This window comes from Mirounga leonina, unplaced genomic scaffold, assembly GCF_011800145.1.
Source record: "Mirounga leonina isolate KUSES-001 unplaced genomic scaffold, KU_Mleo_1.0 Mir_82, whole genome shotgun sequence".
Taxonomy (NCBI): Eukaryota; Metazoa; Chordata; class Mammalia; order Carnivora; family Phocidae; genus Mirounga; species Mirounga leonina.
The window spans coordinates 56,579,232-56,601,826 of record NW_023270825.1 but is presented as its reverse complement, the minus strand read 5'-3'; the positions used below and the strand labels follow the sequence as shown (position 1 = coordinate 56,601,826).

The 22,595-nt window shown below is 36.6% G+C and overlaps 1 long non-coding RNA gene across 1 annotated transcript in view; it reads left to right on the top strand.

Annotated features, from left to right (window-relative positions):
- LOC118002109 overlaps positions 1-22,122 on the top strand; it is a 252,811-nt gene extending 230,689 nt beyond the window's left edge. The window contains exon 3 of the long non-coding RNA XR_004676941.1: positions 20,526-22,122. This is a non-coding gene — a long non-coding RNA (uncharacterized LOC118002109). The remainder of the gene's footprint in view (positions 1-20,525) is intronic.
- The last annotated feature ends 473 nt before the right edge of the window (positions 22,123-22,595 follow it).

Here is a 22,595-nt window from a genome sequence, read left to right as displayed (position 1 = left end):
ATCTTACTGTTTTGGGGGAAGTTGTAAATCCTTAATTTTTCTTCATTATTGGTGTATAGAAATGCAACAAATTTCTGTATAATATTGTATCCTGTGACTTTACTGAATTTATCAATTCAAGCAATTTTTGTGGAGTTTCTATTTATAATCTGAAAATAGTGAAAGTCTTACTTTTTCTTTGCTCATTTGAATGCCTTTTATTTCTTTTTGTTGTCTGATTGCTGAGGTTAGGACTTCCAGTACTATATTAAATAATGGGGTAAGTGGACATCCCTATCTTGTTCCTGACCATAGAGGAAAAACTATTTTTCCCAATCGAGGATTGTATTAGCTGTGAGTTCTTCATATATGGCCTTTATTATGTTGAGGTATATTCCCTCTATGAGGGTTTTTATCATGAATGGATGCTATACTTTGTCAGATGCTTTTTCTGCATCTACTGAAAGGAGCATATGGTTGTTATGCTTTTATTACTGTGGTATATCACATTGCTTTGAATATTGAACCACTCTTGCAGCCCAGGAATAAATCCTCCTGGATCATGGTGAATGATTTTTCTTCATGTATCATTGGATTTTGTTTGCTAGTATTTTTTTTGAGAATTTTTGCACCCATGTTAATCAGGGATATTTGCTTGTAGTTCTCTTTTTTAGTGGGGTCTTTGTTTGGTTTTGGTATTAGGGTAATGCTGGCTTCATAGAATGAGTTTGGAAGTTTTCCTTCCTTTTCTGTTTTGTGGAATAGTTTGAGAAGAATAGGTATTAACCGTTTTAAAATAATTTGGTAGAATTTGCCTGGGAAACTATCTGGCCCTAGATTTTGGGAGATTTTTGACTGCTGATTTAATTTCTTTGCTGGTAATTGGTCTGTTCAAGTTTTCTATTTCTCCCTGTTTCAGTTTTGGTAGTTTATATGTTTGTAGGAATTTATCCATTTCTTCCAGATTGTCTAATTTGTTGGCATATAATTTTTCATAATACTCTTAATGCTTGTATTTCTGTGGTGTTGGTTGCTATTTCTCCTCCCTCATTTGTGATTTTTTTTTTTTTTAATTTGAGAGAGAGTAAAGTGTGCAAGAAAGCGTGATCTCATGACCTGGGCTGAAACCAAGAATCGAATGCCCAACCAATTGAACCCACCCAGGCACCCCTGTGATTTTATTTGGGTCCTTTTTCTTTTCTTTTTTGATAAGTCTTGGTAGAAGTTTATCAATTTTTTAAAAGAACCAGCTCTTAGGTTTCATTGATCTGTTCTATTGTGGGTTTTTGTTTCTGTATCATTTATTTCTGCTTTAATCTTATTTCCCTCTGCTGGTTTTGGTTTTGTCTGTTCTTTTTCTAGCTCCTTTAGTGTAAGGTTAGATTGTTTATTTGATGCTTTTCTTCTTGAGGTAGGTCTGTATTAGTATATACTTCCCTCTTAGGACTACTTTTGCTGCATCCCAAAGGTTTGAACCATTACGTTTTCACTTGTCTCCATGAATTTCTTCCTTGAGGTTTCCTGCTTGACCGATTCATTGTTTAGTAGCATGCTGTTTAAATTCCATGTTTTGTGGTCTTTCCAGATTTTTTCTTGTGTTTGACTTCTGGTTTCATAGCATTGGGGTCAGAAAAGGTACATGGTAGGACTTCTTTTTATATTTGTTGAGACTTATTTTGTGGCCTAATATGTGATCTATTCTGTGTAATGTTCTATGTGCTCTTGTGAAGAATGTGTATTCTGTTGCTTTCGGATGGAATGTTCTGAATATATCTGTTAAGTCCACTTGGTCTGGTGTGTCATTCAAAGCCATAGTTTCTCTGCTTACTTTCTGTTTGGATGATCTGTCCATTGATATAAGCAGGGTGGTAAGCCCCCTACTATTATTGTGTTATTATCAATTCCTTTGTTATTTTATATATTTGGGTGCTTTCATGTTGGGTGCATACATATTTTCAATTGCTATATCTTCTTGTTGGATTACCCCATTATTATTATTATTATTATTATTATTATTATTATTATTATTATTAATTATAGCACTCTTCTTTGGTTCTTGTTACAGTCTTTGTTTTAAAGGCTAGTTTGTTGAAGTATTGCTACTCTGGCTTTTCTTTGACATCCATTTGCATGGTAAATGTTCCTCTATCCCCTCACTTTCAATCTACTGGTGTCTTTAGGTTTAAAATGAGTCTCTTGTAGGCAGCATTTAGATGGGCCTTGTTTTTTGATCCGTTCTGACACCCTAAGTGTTTTGATTAGAGTGTTCAGTTCATTTACATTCAAAGTACTTATTGATATATATTGCCATTTTATTACTTGTTTTGTCATTGTTTCCAGAGATTTACTCTATCCTTTCTTGTCTTTGTCACTTTTGGTCTCACCTTTGCACTCAAACAGTCCTCTTTAATATTTCTTGCAGGGCTGGTTTAGTGGTCATGAACTCCTTTAGTTTTTGTCTGGGAAACTCTTTATCTCTCCTTCTATTCCAAATGATAGCCTTGCTGGATGAAGTATTCTTGGCTGCAGATTTTTCCCATTCAGCACATTGACTATATCATGCCACTTTCTCCTGGCTTGCCAAGTTTCTGTTGAGAAATCACCAGCTAGCCTTATGGGTTTTCCCTTATAAATTAAGGACTTCTTTTGTCTTACTACTTTTAAGATTTTTTTCTTTTATCACTATATTTTGTAAATAGGATTACAATATGTCTTGATGTTGGCCCTGCTTTTGTTGATTTTGATGGGAGTTCTCTGTGCCTCCTGGATCTGGATGTCTATCTCCTTCCCCAGATTAGGGAAATTTTCAGCTATTTTTTTTTTTTTTGAAATAAATTTGCTTCCCCTTTCTCTCTCTTCTTTTGGGACTCCTATAATATAGATGTTATGTTTGATGGAGTCATTGAGTTCCCTAAGTCTGTTCTTGTGTTGTGTAATTCTTTCTCTTTTATTCAGCCTCCTTATTTTCCATTATTTTTACCTTCTAAGTCACCAATTCATTTCTCTGCTTCTTCCAGTCTGCTGTTCATTGCATGAAGCCTGTTTCCAATCTTGTTTATTACATTCTTCATCTCTGATGGATTCTTTAACTTTTTTTTCTCTGGTGGTAAGGATCTCCCTGATGTCTTCTATTTTCTCAAGTCCAGTGAGTATCCTTATGACTGTTGCTTTAAATTCTCCATTAGGCATGTTACTTATATCTATTTTGCTTAGATCTCTGGCCATGGCCTTATTTTGTTCTTTCATTTGGGATGAATTCTTCCATGTTGGCATTTTTGTCTACGTCTCTGCCTCTTTCTATGTGTTAGAAAAGCCGTTAGGTCTCCTGATCCTGGAAGTAATTGCCTTATGAGGAATAGGTCATGTAAGTGCCTAGGGTCTGGTGCTTCAGGGAGTGTCTCTGGTGTGTGCTGTGTGTGCTCTGCTGCTGTGTTCTGGCTGCTCTGTCCTTCAAGCCAGTTGTGTGCAGTTCTAGTTTTTCTTTTCTTGAGAAACCTCCATATGGTTTTCTACAGTGGCTGTACCAATTTACATTCCCACAAACAGTGCATGAGCATTCCCTTTTCTCAACATTCTTGCCAACTTTGAGCCAATGTTTGTTCTTGTCTTTTTATAATAGCTTTCATAATAGGTGTAAGTGATACCTTGTTTTAGTTTTGATTTGCATTTTCCTGATTAGTGATGTTGAGCATCTTTTCATGTGCCTGTTGGCCATCTGTATGTCTTTGGAAAAATGTCTATTCTGATCCTCTGCCTACTTCTTAAATCAGATTTTTTTTTTGAGTTGTAGGAGTTTTTAATATATTTTGGATATTAACCTCTTATCAAATTAAGTACATTCACATTATTGTGCAGCCATCACAATTATTCATCTCCAGAACATTTTTGTCATCCTACACTAAAACTCTGTACCCATTAAACAGTAACTCCCCATTCCCCCTTCTTTCCAGCCTCTGGTAACCACTATTCTACTTTGTCTCTATGAATTTGACTCTTCTATGGACCTCGTAAGTAGTATCCTACAATATTTGTCCTTTTGTGTCTAGCTTATTTTACTTAGCATAGTATCTTCAAAGTTCATATTTTAGCAGGTGTCAATTTCATTTTTTAAGACTGAATAATATCCCATTATATGTATATATCATGTTTTCTTTATCCATCTGTTGATGGACATGGGATTGTTTCCACTTCTTGGCTTTTTTGAATAATGTTTCTATGAACACTGGTGTGCAAATATCTGTGAAACCCTGCTTCAATTCTTTGAGATATATGCCCAGAATGAAATTGATGGATTATATGGTAATTCTAGGTTTATTTATTTTTTTGAAGATCTTCAGTACTCTTTTTCACAGTGGACTTACCATTTTACATTCCCACCAACAAAGCAGAGGGTTCTAATTTCTCTATATCCTCACCAACTCTTGTTTTGTTTTGACAATAGCCATTTTAATGGATCTTATTTGATTTGATTTTCAGTGCTCTAATGATTAGTGATGTTAAGCATCTTTTCCTGTGTTCATTGGCCATTTGTATATCCTTGGAGAAATGTCTATCTAAGTCTTTTGCCCTTCTTAAAAATTGGACTGTTTTCTTTGAGTTGTAGGAGTTCTTTATTCTTGATATTTTTTTTTTTTAAGATTTTTTTATTTATTTGACAGAGACACAGTGAGAGAGGGAACACAAGCAGGGGGAGTGGGAGAGGGAGAAGCAGGCTTCCCGCGGAGCAGTGAGCTCAATGCGGGGCTCGATCCCAGGATCCTGAGATCATGACCTGAGCTGAAGGCAGACACTCAACGACTGAGCCACCCAGGCGCCCCTATTCTTGATATTCTTTATCAGATATGGTTTTCCAGTATTTCTCTCATTCTGTGGGCTGCCTTTCCACTCCCTTGACAATGTCCATTTGAGGCACAAAAAAGTTTGAAGAAGTTTTTTTTTTTTTTTTTAAGGTTTTATTTGAGAGGGAGAGAGCGCCTGTGCATGCACACAAGCCCAAGAGGAGGGGCAGAGGGAGAGGCAGACTCCTCACTGAGCAGGGAACCCAACCTGGGGCTCAATCCCTCAATTTCCTCAATTGAGGAAATCTAATTTATATATTTATATATTTTGTTGCTTGTGTTTTTGGGTGTCATATCCAAGATTAATCATTGCCAAATGCAGTGTTATGAAGTTTTCTTTGCTGTGTTTTCTTAGCACTGATAATTTGAAGGACTGGAACTTTCTCTAGTGTGTGCCACTCAAAGACTTTAGGGCTGAGGCCTAAATACACTCCTGGCCAGAAAAGAAGGAATCAAGGTGGAAGGGGCACAACCTCTCTCAGGAAAGTGAGACTTTTCTGGAAATCCCCAGCAGGCTTCTGCTGCAGTCTGTTGGCTGGAACTGGTTATATTGCCACTCTTGCCTATAAGAGTACATGGCTAGGAAATACATAAATGTAGTGGTGGTGTCTTTTAAGCTGGGCACATCACTATCTAGAGTGAAGATAAAAAGAAAGAACAGTTAGGCAATATGGTATCTATAACAGGTTTAAATTTCACTTGGTATATTTGAAACTTTTCCAGCAGAATTGTTTATGGCATGTAGACAGTTCTCCAGAGTCCAGTGTTAACATGTTAACTTTCCCTAGTTTTATAGTTAAGTCTATTTCTGAGGATGGGAAGTAGGGTCTGGGGCAGGAACCAATGATGCATAGGGCAGGATTGTTCTTATGCCCATATCCTATTCTTTCTTGAAAGTTTATAAAATGTGCTTTTGTGCTACATCTCTGAATGATGAATTTGTGTGTGTGTGTGTGTGTTTAAGATGAATTTAAGTATTCCATTCTTTTAAGTTTTACCTATTAGGTTGAGTTACTGTTATAACTATGGGCACTCCACAGAATGCCAAGTAACTTGCTTGTGCTGCAACCAGCACTTAGATTCTGTTCTCTGCATGCTGGCCACCCCTTCCAGAGGCCTCCCACACCAAACAGGGTGCACCTAATCAAGCCAGGTGTAGAGAGCCTCTTTTCTACAATGATACCTCAGATCTTGCTCCCTCTCTGCTTCTGCTGGAAATCCATTCTATTCTTTCATAATCTGGTTTGGATAGGTGCCAAATATATGCATAGGTGCCAAATATAGCTGCTCATTGGCAAAGTGCTCTGTTTGGCCCCACTTTTCTCTACAGAACCTCTGGATTTGAATTTCCTTTCTGAATCAAAGAGCACACACATATATTAACTTCTTTAAGATAATAGGTTTTTTAATACAAGGTATTGTAGAAGTTGTGGCTTTTTCACATTTAGTGTTTATAAATCAAGTTATGAAGAAAGTCAAATCGAAAACTAAATTCAAAAGATAATAAATGGAGGGAACAAACCCAAATACTTGTTTCCTTGGGAATTTGTTCAAGACTAGGAGTAATTTGTTGTTTTGGATTTTCCTAATATTGAGACTTAAATATGGTATTATACCTCTGTGTAAAAGGAAGTCTCATATTTACAGTGAACTATTTTACAGCTTCCAATTTTGTTCAGTTTAATTTTCCCTTAAAGATCCTTTTGAACCTTTTTTTGGACTATTTTATATTACTCTGAAGTTATGGAACTGATAATGTATTGTGTGGTTTCCTGGTCCTGCATGGCCCTCACAGCTATGACCACTTACCTTTAAATAGAAATTTCAGTCTCAAAAAAAAAAAAAAAAAGAAATTTCAGTCTCTACATTCTCTATTAAGGCCTCATTGTTCCCAAGGTTAAAGAGAACTCAAGAAATGTAGTGTAGTAGCTCAGCATTTTTATCCTTCTGGCTTATTTTACTGATTTTATTCCTTAATCCAAAGACCTGGAACTTGGCTTTTTTTTTTTTTTTAATGTACACTGTGCCATTTTAAACTCCATTTCAAGAAATGAGTCCCTGTTTCTCATTTCTCTTCCCAGTGCACTAATTTCTCTGGGATTAACTTCCTGTGCTTAATTTCTGGGCCTCAGCAGCCGATTCCCTGTATTTGGGCAGGCTTTATTCCTGTAAGCATTATGGGAATATGGACTAGGACTTCTAAATGTTAACCCTTTGTTGGTTTGAATACTAGACATTCCTTGTGAAACTGTGGTGTGGAAGAGGAGTTCTTTTAATTCAATGCCCCGTATTCTGTAGTGGTTTGATGGAAGAGTACATGGAGTGATGAGTTAGTGCAGAGTTTGAAATCAACAAATGACTGTTTTGAAAGTATGCTATTTCTTGCCTGCTCTTTGTTGTTGTTTTTATAGCCCAACAAAAATTGACATGTATTCTTTTCATACCATGTAGCAAAAAGTTAATATTACAGTAATGTTCTGTTTTGAGATTATGATGGATTCTTCCCTATAAGATTACATATTTTGCTATGTGAATGCTTACATACAACTATGAATACTATGCTGTGGCATTTCCACATTTTTTTCCCATTCAGGAACTTTTAACTAGGATGGCCAAAAAATAGTTTGTTTTGCTTTGATCTACAATCCTATCCTTCCCTGAAAAGCAATTAAAAGTGTCCTAAGTCTTTGTTTCTTATACTATAGCATTTGTCTCCTTCAATATTCTCTACAACTTGCCAAGCCGATGCCGTATTTTTTATATTCAAGAGCTGTATTTAGTTCTCATGTTCTAACGATTGTTTTTTCAAAACTGCAAGCTTTGAGTCTGTTTTCTGGCCCCAAATCCTTGCTGTGATGATGATTGGGGTATTTCATGTATACTTGGATGGGAAAGATCATGTCTACATTATAGTCTAAGCTGAAAACAGATTTCCCACTAGAGAAAGATGACAAATGTGATATTTCCTCTGTATATCATCAAGCAAACTGTTTTTAGAGTAACTTGGGAGTTTGTTTTTCTGCTTATCCTTTTATTCATTCAGTAAATATTTATGGGATGTCAACTAATGCCAGACATTGTTCTAGGTACTTGGGATTCAGCAATGACCAAAAAATTCCTGCTTGTGTAGAACTTACTTTCTTGTTCAGTGGTTCTCAAGAATTAGAATCACCTGGGGAGATCTAAAAATTACTAGACCTTGCTCCATGCTAATTAGTCTCTTGGGGCAGACACAGGGGTCAGCATTTTTTTTTGAAACTTCTCAAGTGATTCCAGTGTACATCTAAATATGGGAATCATCAGTCTGCAGCAGAAGTTATCACATTATAACACTGACCAGAAGAGCTTGTTACAATTCAGAATAGTTTCTGAATCAGTAGTCTGGGACTAGGCCTAGGAATTTGCATTTCTAAGTTCCCTGATGCTGATGCTGCTGGTTTGGAGACTCAACTTGAATAACTGACATAGAGTCTTGACACTCAGTGCATGGTAGCGGATCAGCCTCAGAGCTTGTTAGAAGTGCAGAATCTCAGGCCCAACCCCAGACCTAAGGAGTCAAAAATCTGTGTTTTAACAAGATCTCCAGGTGATTCAAATGCATGTTAAAATTTGAGAAGATATGCTTCATTACTTTGTCACATGCATGTCATGTAAACTATAGATTTATATTCTTACCCTTGAACATACTCTTTTAACGGAAGCCGACAGTCACACAAGTTTTAGAGACAAAACACTATTGTGGTGACTTACAGTGAAATAACCTGTTTATTTCTTATGTCTTTTTCTACAAAGGGCTTATAGTGGCAAACATAAATGCAAAATAATAGGCTCAATTCTCCCTGTTTGAAAATAAGAGTCCCTCACTGCCCCCCCACCTTTTCTTAAAACATTTACTTTAGAAAACTTGTAAACGTCATTCTTCATCTCTTTGAAATGTATATAAAACCTTTAAAAAGTGAAATAGGCCTCTAGCCAACACCTGGGAACTATACTCTGAAATATAATCAAGGGAGATGTTGCTCCTCTCTCCCAGGCTCTGTGAGATGGGAGGAGCCTAACTTTGGTGGGTCACTTCCTCTGCATGGCAAAAGACATCTTTTCATAAAGACATGAGCAATTTTTCCTTTGGATAAAGCCAGTTAGCTAACACAGATGGTCACCCCAACTACCAAGTGAATTTGGGATGAACTATGTTTGCAAATGGTTGGGTCAATCCTCCTGAGGACTAGTTGTTTCTCTTCTAATGAGTTGTATCTGCATGGCTATATGAAGGGTGAGATTCCTATGTGTCTTTTATAATCATAGTAGATTGCCTGAAGTGCATATCACATTCTGGCTTAATGATCATTCAATTTTAAATTGTTTTCTTTCTCTTCTATTTTTGTGGGAGATTTTCTGGGTGGAAAGGAAAATTTGTTTTTAATTCTATTTCCCCAACAGACTCTAGTCAGTATTTTATTAACTTTCCAGACTACTCTCCTCCACTAGCTAGCCATGGCGTTCATTCTGCAAATGACATTTTTTGAGGGGGTGAGGATGAGAGGCATACTAGAATATATATCTTATTAAAAAGTCTAATTCAGATATTCTATCTTTCAGTCTTTAAAAAACTCTTAATTATGGAATTTAATCATATATAAAAATAGAAAGAATTGTATAATTAACCCCTCTGTACTCATTTCCAATCTTGTTTCATCTATGTCCACTTTTGTTTTGTTTTGACTGAGGTGTTTTAAAGCAAAATCCAGATATCCTATCATTAAATCTGATTCTAACATACTTAAAAAAAATAACCATTCATTCATAATAGTCAAATGACATAAATGTCCATCAGTGGTTACATGGGTAAACAAATGTGGTACATACATACAATGGAATATTTAACTATAAAATGAAAGTGTTGATGCATACTATGATGTGGATGAACCTCCAACACATGATGCTAAGTGAAAGAAACTAGATAAGAAAAGTCACATATTGTATGATTTTTTTTTAAAGATTTTATTTTATTTTATTTTATTTTATTTATTTGACAGAGAGAGAGAGAGACAGCTAGAGAGGGAACACAAGCAGGGGGAGTGGGAGAGGGAGAAGCAGGCTCCTGGCTAAGCAGGGAGCCCGATGCGGGGCTCGATCCCAGGACCCTGGGATCATGACCTGAGCTGAAGGCAGACGCTTAACGACTGAGCCACCCAGGCGCCCCTGTATGATTCTTTTTATATAAAATATCTAGATAGATCTGTAGAGACATAATGCAGATTGGTAGTAACCAGGGACTAGCAGGAAAGAGGAGAGGGGAGAAACTGCTGAATAGAAAATGTGTTCAATATGGAGTACTGGATGTAAATGTTTTGGATGTAAAGAGGTTAGTTGCACAACATCTTGAAAAATTTAGTCCTTGTCTTCTTATAGGACAATAAGTGAAGAGGCTAATATTTCAAGCAATTATAAGCTGAAAGGTTACAATGAGAATAAACATTGTTCTGAGTGAAAATAATTGGGGAAAACTCTTCAGATTGTAAGGTCAGGGAAGACCTTTCTGAGGCTATAACATTTAAAATAAGGTCTAGATGTTGAAGAGAGGCTTCAGAGTCAAGGGTCTTTAGGTAAGGAAGAGGTCGACATGTTTGAGGAACTGAATGCAGGTACGGGTAATAGATGCATTTTAGCTCTGGAAACATCAGCTGTGAAATAGGAACTAAAATAATATTCCCACAGGAATTGTGTGAGTTTCAAATGAGTTAATGACTGAAACTGGCTCAGCAGTTTGCTTGATACAATGGAAACCCTTCAATATTTTCTTCCACTATGGATATTACACATTTTTTTGTTCCTCAACTTTCTAGATCTTCTTGAATTCATGTTTTGTTCTCATGTTTTTATAACTTGAATTCATATTTTGGCTTTCTTTTGGGGGGGGCTTAAACAAATGCCCCTATGGAGAAAATTGTTAAAGTTCCTGAATGGCCCAGATTTTCTCTTCAGCCTCTTACTACATTTTAAAGAAGTGAGAAGCTTCTTTGTTACTAGAATGTAGGTTACTGACTGTAGTCAGTACATTCATACTGGTAATTCAAACAGCAAAAGAGTAATTGAATTCAACCATCATTCAAAACCTGTAGTTGTTTCACTGAATTAAATAGCTTAGATGCTTTTGTATGTGGAGACTGGCATGCTTAGAAGCATTTAGGTACCAGTCGTAAACAAAATGTGGTATTAGATGCTTTTGAAGAGGTGGATTGAATTAGATACAAATAATGTAAGTTTAATATTTTTAGCATCTTTAACAGTTACTCATTAGAATCATAGCACATTCTGAGTTTATTACATTTTATGGATCTTATATTTACAGTAACAGAAGTTTGGAAAGTCAAAATGGTTGCCCATAAGTAGTAAATTGTAGTAATAGGATCTTTGTTGTTTTAACTCCCAAGCCCAGTATTCTTTCAACACATAAAGATCCAGGTAGATAAAGCATATTCACTTACTTAGCAACTGAGGCTAAGCATAACTTTTCAAGTAACAAATCTATAAGCTCTTTATAGTAGGGGATATTGAATATAGTACAGCTCCCCTAGATTTATAGTCCAAAGATAATATGCTCAAATCTCAGCTTTGCCACTTACTATCTTTGGGGTGTTGGATGAGTCACTTGATCCTGAGATTTGATTCTCTCATCATTCGTGAAGATAAAATTATAAGGTATAGTGAAGCCACTGATAAAACTAAAATGCTCTATAAATGGAACATCCCATTGATTACAAGATATTGATTTGATATTTATAAAATTTTAATTTCTGAGAATTATGACTTTCTATATCTTGCATTTAAAATAAGGAATGCTTTAGTCAACTGTGGGATAGGTTAAACATTTTCACATAGGACAGTTTTGCCATGAAGCACTTTTAAAGAAGGCAGAGGATTCATTTTAAAGAACATTATTTATCCTATTGTTTGTTCCAATCCATACAGTCAGAAGTCATGTTAGAATTCTGTCATACCCCGGGACACCTGCGTGGCTCAGATGGTTAAGTGTCTGCCTTCGGCCCAGGTCATGATCCCAGGGTCCTGGGATTGAACCCCACATCGGGCTCCTGCCTCAGCAGGGAGCCTGCTTCTCCCTCTTCCTCTGCCTCTCTCCCTGCTCATGCTCTCTCTCTCTCTTAGTCTCAAATGAATAAATAAAATCTTAAAAAAAAAAAAAAAGAATTCTGTCATACCCCATGTATTATTGTTTAAAAGATCTTTAAAAACTATTCTTACTCTCCCTCTCTTCTGGATTGTAGATGTTAATAAGTTCCCCAATATGCTAACTACTTTTAAAAACTAATTTTTTTGTTCGGTCCTGCACTATTTGCAATAATAATGTTCTTCCACTCTACCATTTGGGCACTTCAGTTGCCAGAAGCAGTCAACGTGCTTCTAAAAGTGCCGATTAGGGAATATCCTACTAATTGCTTTTGATCTGCCTTTAAGAGAGCAATTAGCAACAACTCAAATTTTATCTTTGGGGATATGAACATTCTCATGACCAAGCTTGAGTTTTTGGTCCTAAAAACTTATCATAGAGAAAATGATGCTTCTTAATCCCACGAACACTTCGAAGAGTTAGGCTGATATTTTTCTCAGGTCTTTTTTTCCTTTGAGACACAAAGTTGAGGTCTTTTTTCCTTCATGAGGGGTTAGGTTTCACATGTGTTTATATTTAGTACCTGTGGGAGTCTAAACTGATGATTAATGGTTGAGAATCCTTTTTAAAAAAATGTATGGCTGAAGGGGGAAAATAAAGTGCTGATTGGTTCATTAAGCAATTCAATCCCAAACCGTAAAAAGTTTTAAGTTTAATCCTGCCTGAAGCCTGACTGATCCTGTCATAAACACTTTTCATAAACCCTCCACTTAAACCTGGTCTTGCGATTTTATTAATCTAGCAATAATTCAAAATGACACCCCATGTAGCAATATAAATCTACAAGATGGATATCATAAAACTTACATCATTACAACAGCATGGGTAATTACGTAAAAATGCAGTTTCCGTTAGGTATGTCTCCCTGAATTGCTGCTTTTGCCTTGGTTGAACAGATGTGTTGACTGTAACACGGTCTCAGTGTGTTGGTGTGCCTGAAGGAAAAGACAGAAATTCACATAGTCGCTGATGATAAAAAAGTTCTGGAGTTTGGAGAGCCTGATTTGCAAAACTCAGGGAGCAATTTAGCAAAGCGCTGTATTTGTGGAGCTTATATTTTCTGGGAAGATCCCTTTTCTTTGTTGCTGTGTGGAATTTTTAGCTCTTGGATTTAATGGCTGTATTGATATTCTGCGGATGTATCAGGGATCATGTGCTTCAGGCACACTTTCAGAAACTCGAATGAAGTCCCAGCTGTCAGACATTTTTTTTCTTTTTCTTTTGAGGAGAGGGGCTTTTGAGTTCTGAGTCTTGGGTTAGATGAACTCTAAAACTAGATCATAGCAGACTTAACAGGATTCGAGTAATACAATATTTCTAAGGTTATTTGGAACAGAAGACTGCATGTTTATTTTATATGGGGCAGAGAGACATTTCCAAGAATAAGCTTAGAAGGAGTCCATAAGAGCTAGAGAGTTTGTTTTCATATGCCTGCTATAGTCACTCAACAGCAATCTGCTCTCAAATAAAAATAAGCCTTGAAGGAGTGTTCAAATACCTACTGTTGAACCCATGGGACATTTATGCTTTTATAAGACAGGTGTTGGAAAATATCCTAAGCCATAGGATTCTTTTCCCCCCTGCTTGTGCTTTATGGGTTTAGATTGACTATACATGAGAAAGAGCCACTTTGTGACAGGGGATGAAAAGCAAGCATTACACAGTGTTTTAGCACTGTCACAACTATAATTCAGTAAAACGTATATATAATTATTTGAGGATCTTCTCTGCTAGATTTTGAACTCTCTAGTGCTTAGTATAGCATGGTATGTTCTCCTAAGATTAAAATTTGGCATACTTACATGCAAGTCTGAGACCTCCACAATAACTTCTATGCATTATGTACTTATCAGATTTGTGTCTCAAAAAACTTGCATTCTTTTAGTCTTCCAAATATAGCAGTATGTGGAAAACGTGGCAGTAATGTGAACTTGAATATCACAAACAGCTGGTACTTGGCACCAATCCTTTGCCTGGCTCCTGATCTCCGTCAGTGCAGAGAGAGGGTGTGGGTGGTAGGCTAGGGTTATGTGGTGGTGGTGGGTGGTGGTGGTTGGGAAAACATGGACAGAGGGGTAAAATCCTGTGGGGAGACTTCAGGCATTCAGCAATCTCCTTCCTCCAAAGTAGCAAAGAAGTTAGGGTCCTGTGTTCATCTCCTGGTAGTCTCTGGACCCATTCTTTTTGGCGCAGGCTGAAATTCACCCCTTACTCCCCGGCCCCTAAACTATCATATTCTTGGAATCCCTGCTTCTGCCTTTGAAGCCCCTTTGATATTTGAATTGGAACAGAAAGTTATCAGAGGTGCCAAAGTGCAGCCAGAACAGATGGCTTTAGATAAATCCTTCATTTCATTAACTTTGTGATGACGGAGGCCTATATTTTACCCAAGCGTTTTTGTTTTTGTTGTTTGACTCCATTTGTAGCTGTATGTCAGGGTTTCACTGGTGTACAAGTAGTGTCGTTTTAGATATCAACCACTATCATTGTATACAAACAATGGAAAAAGTCTTAATAAATATCAACCATATAGCCTATTTTCTGTTGAATTATGTGGACTATTACCAGTAGGGAGAAATACTATAGTAAGTCAAAACTAAGCTCTGCATAGTACAGGTTTCCTATTGCTGCATAATCAGATACCTAAACAAATATTTGCTAATTTCTTTTCATCTTTATGTGAAAGAATGCACTTCTTGATTTCAACTTCCAGGTAGTGTAAATGATTCTTATTTACATTCACTCGCCACATTTAAGGCTCTTCAGATCAATATCGAAGTACCAGAGACCCAGGAAACATCAGAGCCAGAATCACAACTGAATTTATTATCCTAATTTTGCTATCTCAATAGAGATACTTTTATTCAAATAAGATAATTATAATACACAATAGCAAACACTCATTGTGGTAAACACTTAGCAACTATTTACCTAACCCATTTAGTTGAATGAAGCAGCTGAATATCTTAAATTAACACTGGCTATTTTCCTTTAATCTTTAAAATAAGACTGCTTGAGTTTGTTTTGTTTGTACAAGGAGTCTACGTACCTGTTTATCTACTTTGTCCTTCTCACGTCAAGGGTAGAAGAGAGAATATGGACTCTTCCTTAGAGCAAATGGAATTCATCATTCCTCTTTTTAGTGCTTTTGCTAAAACATAACTTTCTCTTGTCTCCTAATAAACAGTTGGGAAATTCTTTAGAGCTTTTGAATGAATGGGGGTAAGCAGAAAGAACTTTCATTCAGAAATAGAGTAGGATCACTGAACTCTACCTCTGAAACTAATAATACACTATATATTAATTGAATTTAAATTTAGAAAGTTAAACTTGTTAAAAAAAGGTATCAGTAATCATACTATGTACTCGAATGAAATAAATGTTAATTAAATTAACAACAACAAAAATAGAGTAGGACTTCTCTAAGTTCCTCAAGATTCCAGCCTCAGGGTGGGGAACGTTTCCCTCAATACAAAGCAATTCTCAAACACCAGCTGGGGGTCTGATAGTTCAACTCGATTCTGACACTATCAGGAGATAGCCTCAGATTCTACAAGCTAAGGGCTCAAGTCCTACAAGACTTCCCTCTACCTCCAACCTCAGAAGTTGCAAGCCACAGGTTATTGCCTGTGCTTTTGACCAACTGGCTACAGATTGGACATTCCAACGTCCTCTTCCTCAGATTTGATTGATTTGGGGAACACTTAGCTTTACCAGTTTATTAAAGGATATAGTAAGATATGCATCAACAGCCAGATGAAGGAATATATGGCACAAGGTATGGAGAAAAAGTGTGGAGGAGCTTCCGTGCCCTTTCCAGGCATACCACTGTCCCAGCACCTCTGTTTGTGTTCACCAACCTGGAAGCTCTCTGAAGGCCCTCCTTTTGTTTTTTTTTATGGAGGCTTCTTTACACAGTCATGATTGACTAAGTCCAGCACATCTCCCCTCTCTGTGAAAGTTCCACCCCTGTAATCACACTGTGGGTCCTCCTGGCAACCAGTTTCTGTCTTTGGGGGGGATCCAAAAGACACTCAGAAACCTAGCAAAAGACAACTTTATGCTCTTATCACAGGAAGTTCCAATGGCTAGGGGAGCTCTGAATGAGGAACGGTGGATAAAGACCAAATATATATGAAAACGAGATTTTTGTCATCCGAGGGACCAAATATATAGGAGAATTTTATTTGTGTCATCTCAGTAATCAAATATGTATTTTTTTACAGATCACAGTATCTCAGTAGTTCTTTTTACATTCTTGTCTTTGGATAAGAACACAAGAGTTTTGCAGTTCTAGAATTTGCCATCTGTCTTACCAAATGGTGTTAAGGTAGAGAAGAACAGTATTTATAACACACACACACGCACACACACACTACTTGCTGTCAAAATGTAATGTAGAATAAAACCTTTTTAAGACTCTTTTTAAATTTTTTATTTTTTAAAGATTTTTATTTATTTGTCAGAGAGAGAGAGAGCACAAGCAGGGGGAGCAGCGGAGGGAGAGGGAGAAGCAGGCTCCTCACTGAGCAAGGAGCCCGATGTGGGACTTGATCCCAGGACCCTGGGATCATGACCTGCGCCGAAGGCAGACGCTTAACGACTGAGCCACCCAGGAGTCCCTTAAGAGTCTTAATATATTTTTGTTCTTAGGTCATAAATATTCATAGAGATCAATTGTTGTTGGTACCCTAATTGTTCCATACTTTATCCATTTTCTGAGAGCAACTGAAAACTCTGGAAACCTTAACTTTAAAATGCTTTTTAAAATTTATATTTTTAAATTAACACAATAAACTTAATTCTTTTTGGTGTACAGTTCTAAGAATTATAACAAATGGACAGAGTCCTTAACTACCACCATCAAGGTATAGAAGAGTCTTCTTACTCCAAATTATTTCCTCATGCTGCCCCTAATGCCTGGCAACAAATGATCTCTTCTGGCTGTGTAGTTTTACCTTGTCCAGAATGTCCTATAAATGGAGTCATATAGTATAAGGCTTTTTGAATCTGGCTTCCCTTACTTAGTATACTTCAGATTTATTTATGCTGTTGTATCAATTTGTTTTTTATTTTTTATTTTCATTCATCAGTTGAAAGATAATAGGGTTGTTTCCAGTTTTGACTGATTATGAAGAAAGTTGCTGTAAACTTTTTGTGTTGTATATGGGGCAGTAAGTTCCTCTCCTGGGGCCTTTAAGGGTCATTCCAACATGGTCACAGAAATTAAACTCAGGCATATGAAATTCAAGGTCTTATTATACTCCTGGGTCCTAGAAGAGGGAAACAGGGCCATAAAGAAGGAGCTTCTAGGGAATGGGTTCAGCCAAGCAAGTAGGGAGCTGAGAGAGTTGAGGACTTGTGGACAAATGCCTTTATTGGGTGGTCAGGGTGAAGTTCCCAGCAAAGGTAGGAGGGAATTCATTGGTGCACTTGAATGCCTCTAGGCCATAGCCAGGGGAGGGTAACAAGGAGAACTTGTAGCAGCAAGGACCAGCCTTATCTGGTATACCTGGGTGCATGGGTGGAGTGCTCACAGCCTTTTTGGGGGGATGTTGAGGCATCAGGAAAACATGAAGTTGTAAAAATTTATGGTATATTTCTGCATACAAGTTTTTTTTTCTTTTTTTTTAAGATTTTATTTATTTATTTGAGAGAGAGAGAATGAGAGAGAGCACATGAGAGGGGGGAGGGTCAGAGGGAGAAGCAGACTCCCTGCCGAGCAGTGAGCCCGATGTGGGACTCGATCCCGGGACTCCAGGATCATGACCCGAGCCGAAGGCAGTCGCTTAACCAACTGAGCCAGCCAGGCGCCCTGCATACAAGTTTTGATGTGACCACTGTTTTAATTTCTCTTGGGTAAATACCTGGAAGTGAGATCAGAGTATCATAAAGTTATACATTTTTAACTTTATAGGAAGTTGACCAGCTGTTTTCTAAAGTGAATGTACCACTTAATTTTCATTGGAAATGTATGAGTATTCTAGTTGCTCTGCGGTCTCACTAACATTTTGTTGTTGTTTTAATTTCATCTTTCTAGTAGGTGTGTAGTCCTATCTTGTTTTAATTTGCATTTACTTAATGACTAATGATGTTGAACTTCTTTCCATGTACTTATTTGCCATCTGTGGTTCTTCTTTGATGGAAGTATCTATTCAAATATTTTGCCCATTTTTTTTTGTTTTCTTATTGGGTTTGGAAGGCTCTTATATTCTATATCCTTTGTCAGATGTGATTTGCAAATATTTTCTCCCACTTTCATGGCTTATCTTTTCATTCTCTTGACAGTGTCTTACCCAGAACAGAACTTTTGGTTTTGGTGAAGTTAAATTTATCTTTTCTTTTATGAATCATGATTTTAATGTATTTAAAAACACTTGGGGTGCCTGGGTGGCTCAGTTGTTGAGCGTCTGCCTTCTGCCTTCGGCTCAGGTCATGATCCCAGTGTCATGGGATCGAGCCCCGCATTGGGCTCTCTGCTCTACGGGAAGCCTGCTTCTCTCTCTCCCACTCCCCCTGCTTGTGTTCCCGCTCTCGCTGTGTCTCTCTGTGTCAAATAAATAAAAATAAATAAAATCTTCAAAACAAAACCAAACCCCAAAACACTTTACCTAACCCAAGATCACAAAGAATTTCTGATCTGTTTTTCTGGAAGTTTTGTAGTTGTAGGTTTTAAATTTTGGTTTATGATGCATTTTGAGTTGTTTTGTATATGCTATGAGGGGTGGGTTGAAGTTTGTTTTATTTTTTGTTTTTTGCATTTATTGACTTATTCTCACCCTATTTTTTTGGAAAAGGGTATTTTTTCCTATTATGTGCTTCTGTTAAAATTCAATTTTTCTTGTGTGGGTGAATTTCTAGACTATTCTTTTACACTGAACGTATATCCTTTTGCCAGTGACACTACTGATTATTGTAGCTTTACAGTAAGTTTTTAAATTAAACATTTATGCTATACATATTCTTCTAAGCTATAGAAGAATACTTTTGGCTATATGCCGCGAATTTTAGTATGTCATGTTTTCACTTAGTTCAAGATAGTTTTTAATTGAGACTTCCTCTTTGACTCACGTTATTGTAAATTAGTATGTGCTCTCTAACTTTGTTCTCTTGCAGAGTTGTTTTGGCTATTCTAGTGTTTTTCCCTTTCTATATAAATTTTTTAATTTCCTTGTCAATATCTTAAAAAAAAGTTACCTGGGATTTCTATTGGGATTTTTATTAAGTGTTATTTTGAAGATTTTCAGCTTAATTCTGTTATTAGAGAACATAGTTTTCTAGGATTTTAATTCTTCAAATTTGTTAAGATTTGTTTTATGGCCTATGTTTTTTATGATCTATCTTGGTGAATGTTTCCTGTGCCTTTAAAAAGAATGTGTATTTGGCTGTTTGGTGAAGCATTCTATAAAATGTCAATTAGGGTAAAGTTGGTGAATAGCATTGATTAAATCTCCTATATCCTTGTTGCTTCTTTTCTTTTTGCTGTATTTGTTATTGAGAGAGGATTGTTGGATTCTCTACATATATTTGTGAGTTTATTTCTTCTATCTCTTCTACCCATTTTTTAAAATGTATCTTGAAGCTCATTTTTAGGTAATACACATTTAAGCTAATTACATCTTTGTCTTATCCTATCATATCTTTGTGAATGAATTTTTTTCATCAAGTCCCTTTTTATTCTTTTATTTGGAACTCTATTTTTATTACTATAACCATTCTAGGTTTTATCTAGTGCTGTATTTTCCCTCCTTTTACTTTTAATCCATTAACATCATATTTGAAGTGGGTTTCTTGTGGAGTGCATACATTTTTAATCCAGTCTGACACTGTCTTTTAATTGGTATGTTTAGGCCATTTCCATTTAATGTAGTTACTGATATGGCTGGACTTTGGAAGCATCATTTTAATATTTCTCCCTTCTTTTAGATTTTCCTGTTCTTCCTTTCCCCCCTTCTTTTGGATTATTCCCATGTTTCTCAGTATAGCACTTTAATTTATCTACTTTTGGCTGTATTGCTTCATATTTTTAATCAGCTATGCTAGGAAGTAAAATACAACTAACCTTTTAGAGTCTATTCAGAGTTAATATTTAAATAAAATGTAGAAGCTTATAATCACATAGGCTCCTTTATCCTTCTCCCTGTATTAGAGTAGGCACACACTTACAATGTATATCACATACATACATTGAACAGCCCCACCAGAAAATGTTCATTTTGTTTCCATCAGAAATGCACCTTTTAAAGAACTGAAAAAGAATATTGTCCAAATAGTTAGCATTTGTTACTTTTCATGCATGTATCAAGTTCTAAATTTCTCGCCAACATTTCATGAACATAGTTACAATGGCTGCTTTTAAAGTATTGGACTGATGATTTCAACATCTAGGTCATCTTGGGATTGTAATTACTTGATTGTCTTTTCCAGTGAGAGTTGATCAAATTATTGTTGTATTTAATGTTGAATAACTTTTTATTATAATATTTTGAATGTCACATCATGGGTTCTTTGTCCTTCAGATAATGTTGATTTGTACCTCCTCACCCCAATCATCTTAAATTTTGAGGTAATGAATCTACAGCCCGGGTAAGTTTAGACCATTCATTTTCATCCCCCTTTCTGTGGGTGGGATTTCTAATATCAGTTCGGTTTTAAAAGCCTTTACTATGTTGCTTTGACTAAATTCTGTGCATGCCACTTAGGGCTTATTTTAGCAAGTGGATCATGTTTTGTATTATTAATTCAGGTCTTATAACCTTTGCAGTGAACTGGGTTTGTATTGTGCATATAACACATGCATGCAGGGGTTAGCCTAGAACTTGTACTGGATCATAGAATAGAGAATTACCATCTCCATCTTTCGACTTTACAGGACCCGACCCCCAACACACACACACACACACACACACACACACACGCTTCTAGGATCCACTTTTCCTTTTCCTTGTTCTCTTTTCAGAAAGACAGGAATTCTCTTTGAGATTTTTGCTGTCTGTGCCCACTGAATTGTTCCATAACTGAGGTGATCTTCAAGTCAAAGCTGGGAGAGAAAATATGGTATATTGTTTGTAGAGCTGCAATAACAAATTGCCATAAAGTGAGTGATTTAAACAATAGAAATTTGTCTCATAACTCTGAAGGCTAGAACTCTGAGATCAAGGTGTTGTCAGGGCCATACTCCCTCTGGCACTAGGGAGGGATCTGTTCCAGGCCTCTCTCCTAGCTTCTGGTAGCTTCTTGATTGTGGCAGTAGAATTCTGATCTTCACATGGCATTCTTCCTGTGTGCATGTCTCTGTGATCGAATTTTCTCCTTTTATAAGGATATCAGTCCTATTGGATTAGGGACCATTCTAAGGACCTCATTTTATACTTGATCATCTCTTAAAGGACACTATATCCAAATAAGGTCACATTTAAGTACTAGGGGTTAGGACCCCTATATTTTTTGGAGGGACACAATTCAATCTGTAACAGGTGAAGGGGATGTGGGGGGGGGAACTCCAGGAAACTACTGTACTGGTCACTTCAAGTTTTGACTATCCTTTTCAGTCTACTTACTACTTTTCAGAGTTTTTAGGTAATTGCCGTTTTGTATTTTGTTCAGATGTTTTTACTATAGTTGGTTTACTTCCAACTGGTAGTTGTAACTTTTAAAAATAAGTAAAGATCTTTTAGTTTTAGGGTTTACAAGTACTTCTTAGGTTCAAGGAGATGTGACAGCCAAAATGAGAACCACAGTTAAAATGAATGGCAGGCTAAAAGTCTATTTGGAGGAGAATTTGGGGTCCAATATTCAAGATACTAGTTTGGAGTTGAGGTGAAATATATTCCAATCTGTGAATCATTATGATTCAGAGCAACTCAGCTTCATACCCCAGTTCTCTTTCAGTGGTGCTACTCTTGATTGATTTCCTTGATTGATTTCTTGGGGTAAGAATTTGGCAGTATGATTAGGACTAGAAAAATAAGTTGCATATTATTTCAGTGGTTGCTGTTTATGGAAAATGTCCCTTCAATTTATCATATACTCAGTCACTGTTTTCTGGGGTTACAAAGGTGTATTAGAAATAGTTCCTGAGATTAAGGAGTCACAGTCTAGGAAGGGAGTGAGAAATGTGGGTAAATAATTATTGTATTGATATGCTAAGTGCTTTGAGGTAAATACAAAGGCACACAAGGTAGGGATGGGGTGGGAGAAATAGGCCAAGAATGAAGAAAATGACTTGACTATGGGGATGGGGGTAGAAATGGGGGTTGAAGAAGGTCTGTTTTAGGCAAAACCAAACAGACTTTAAGTGTCAAAGGTGCTCTGTTATGCATTTCTTGAATATTGATTATCAAAAAGCATTATGTATGGTGCCCTCAGATGTCAGTCTATTTGGTGGCCGAGACAGAGATGAACAGGAGCCTAAGGAAAAAAACATATTTCAGACAAAGGACTAAAGCACTTGATACTATTTTTGAGCTATTCTTTTAAGCACTGATCTGAGAAATATCACACAGGATAGAAATATAGAAAGACCTCAGGAGAATGAACTTTTATCCCCACAGGCACATTTCTATTTCTTTGGTTCATTACATTCAGTA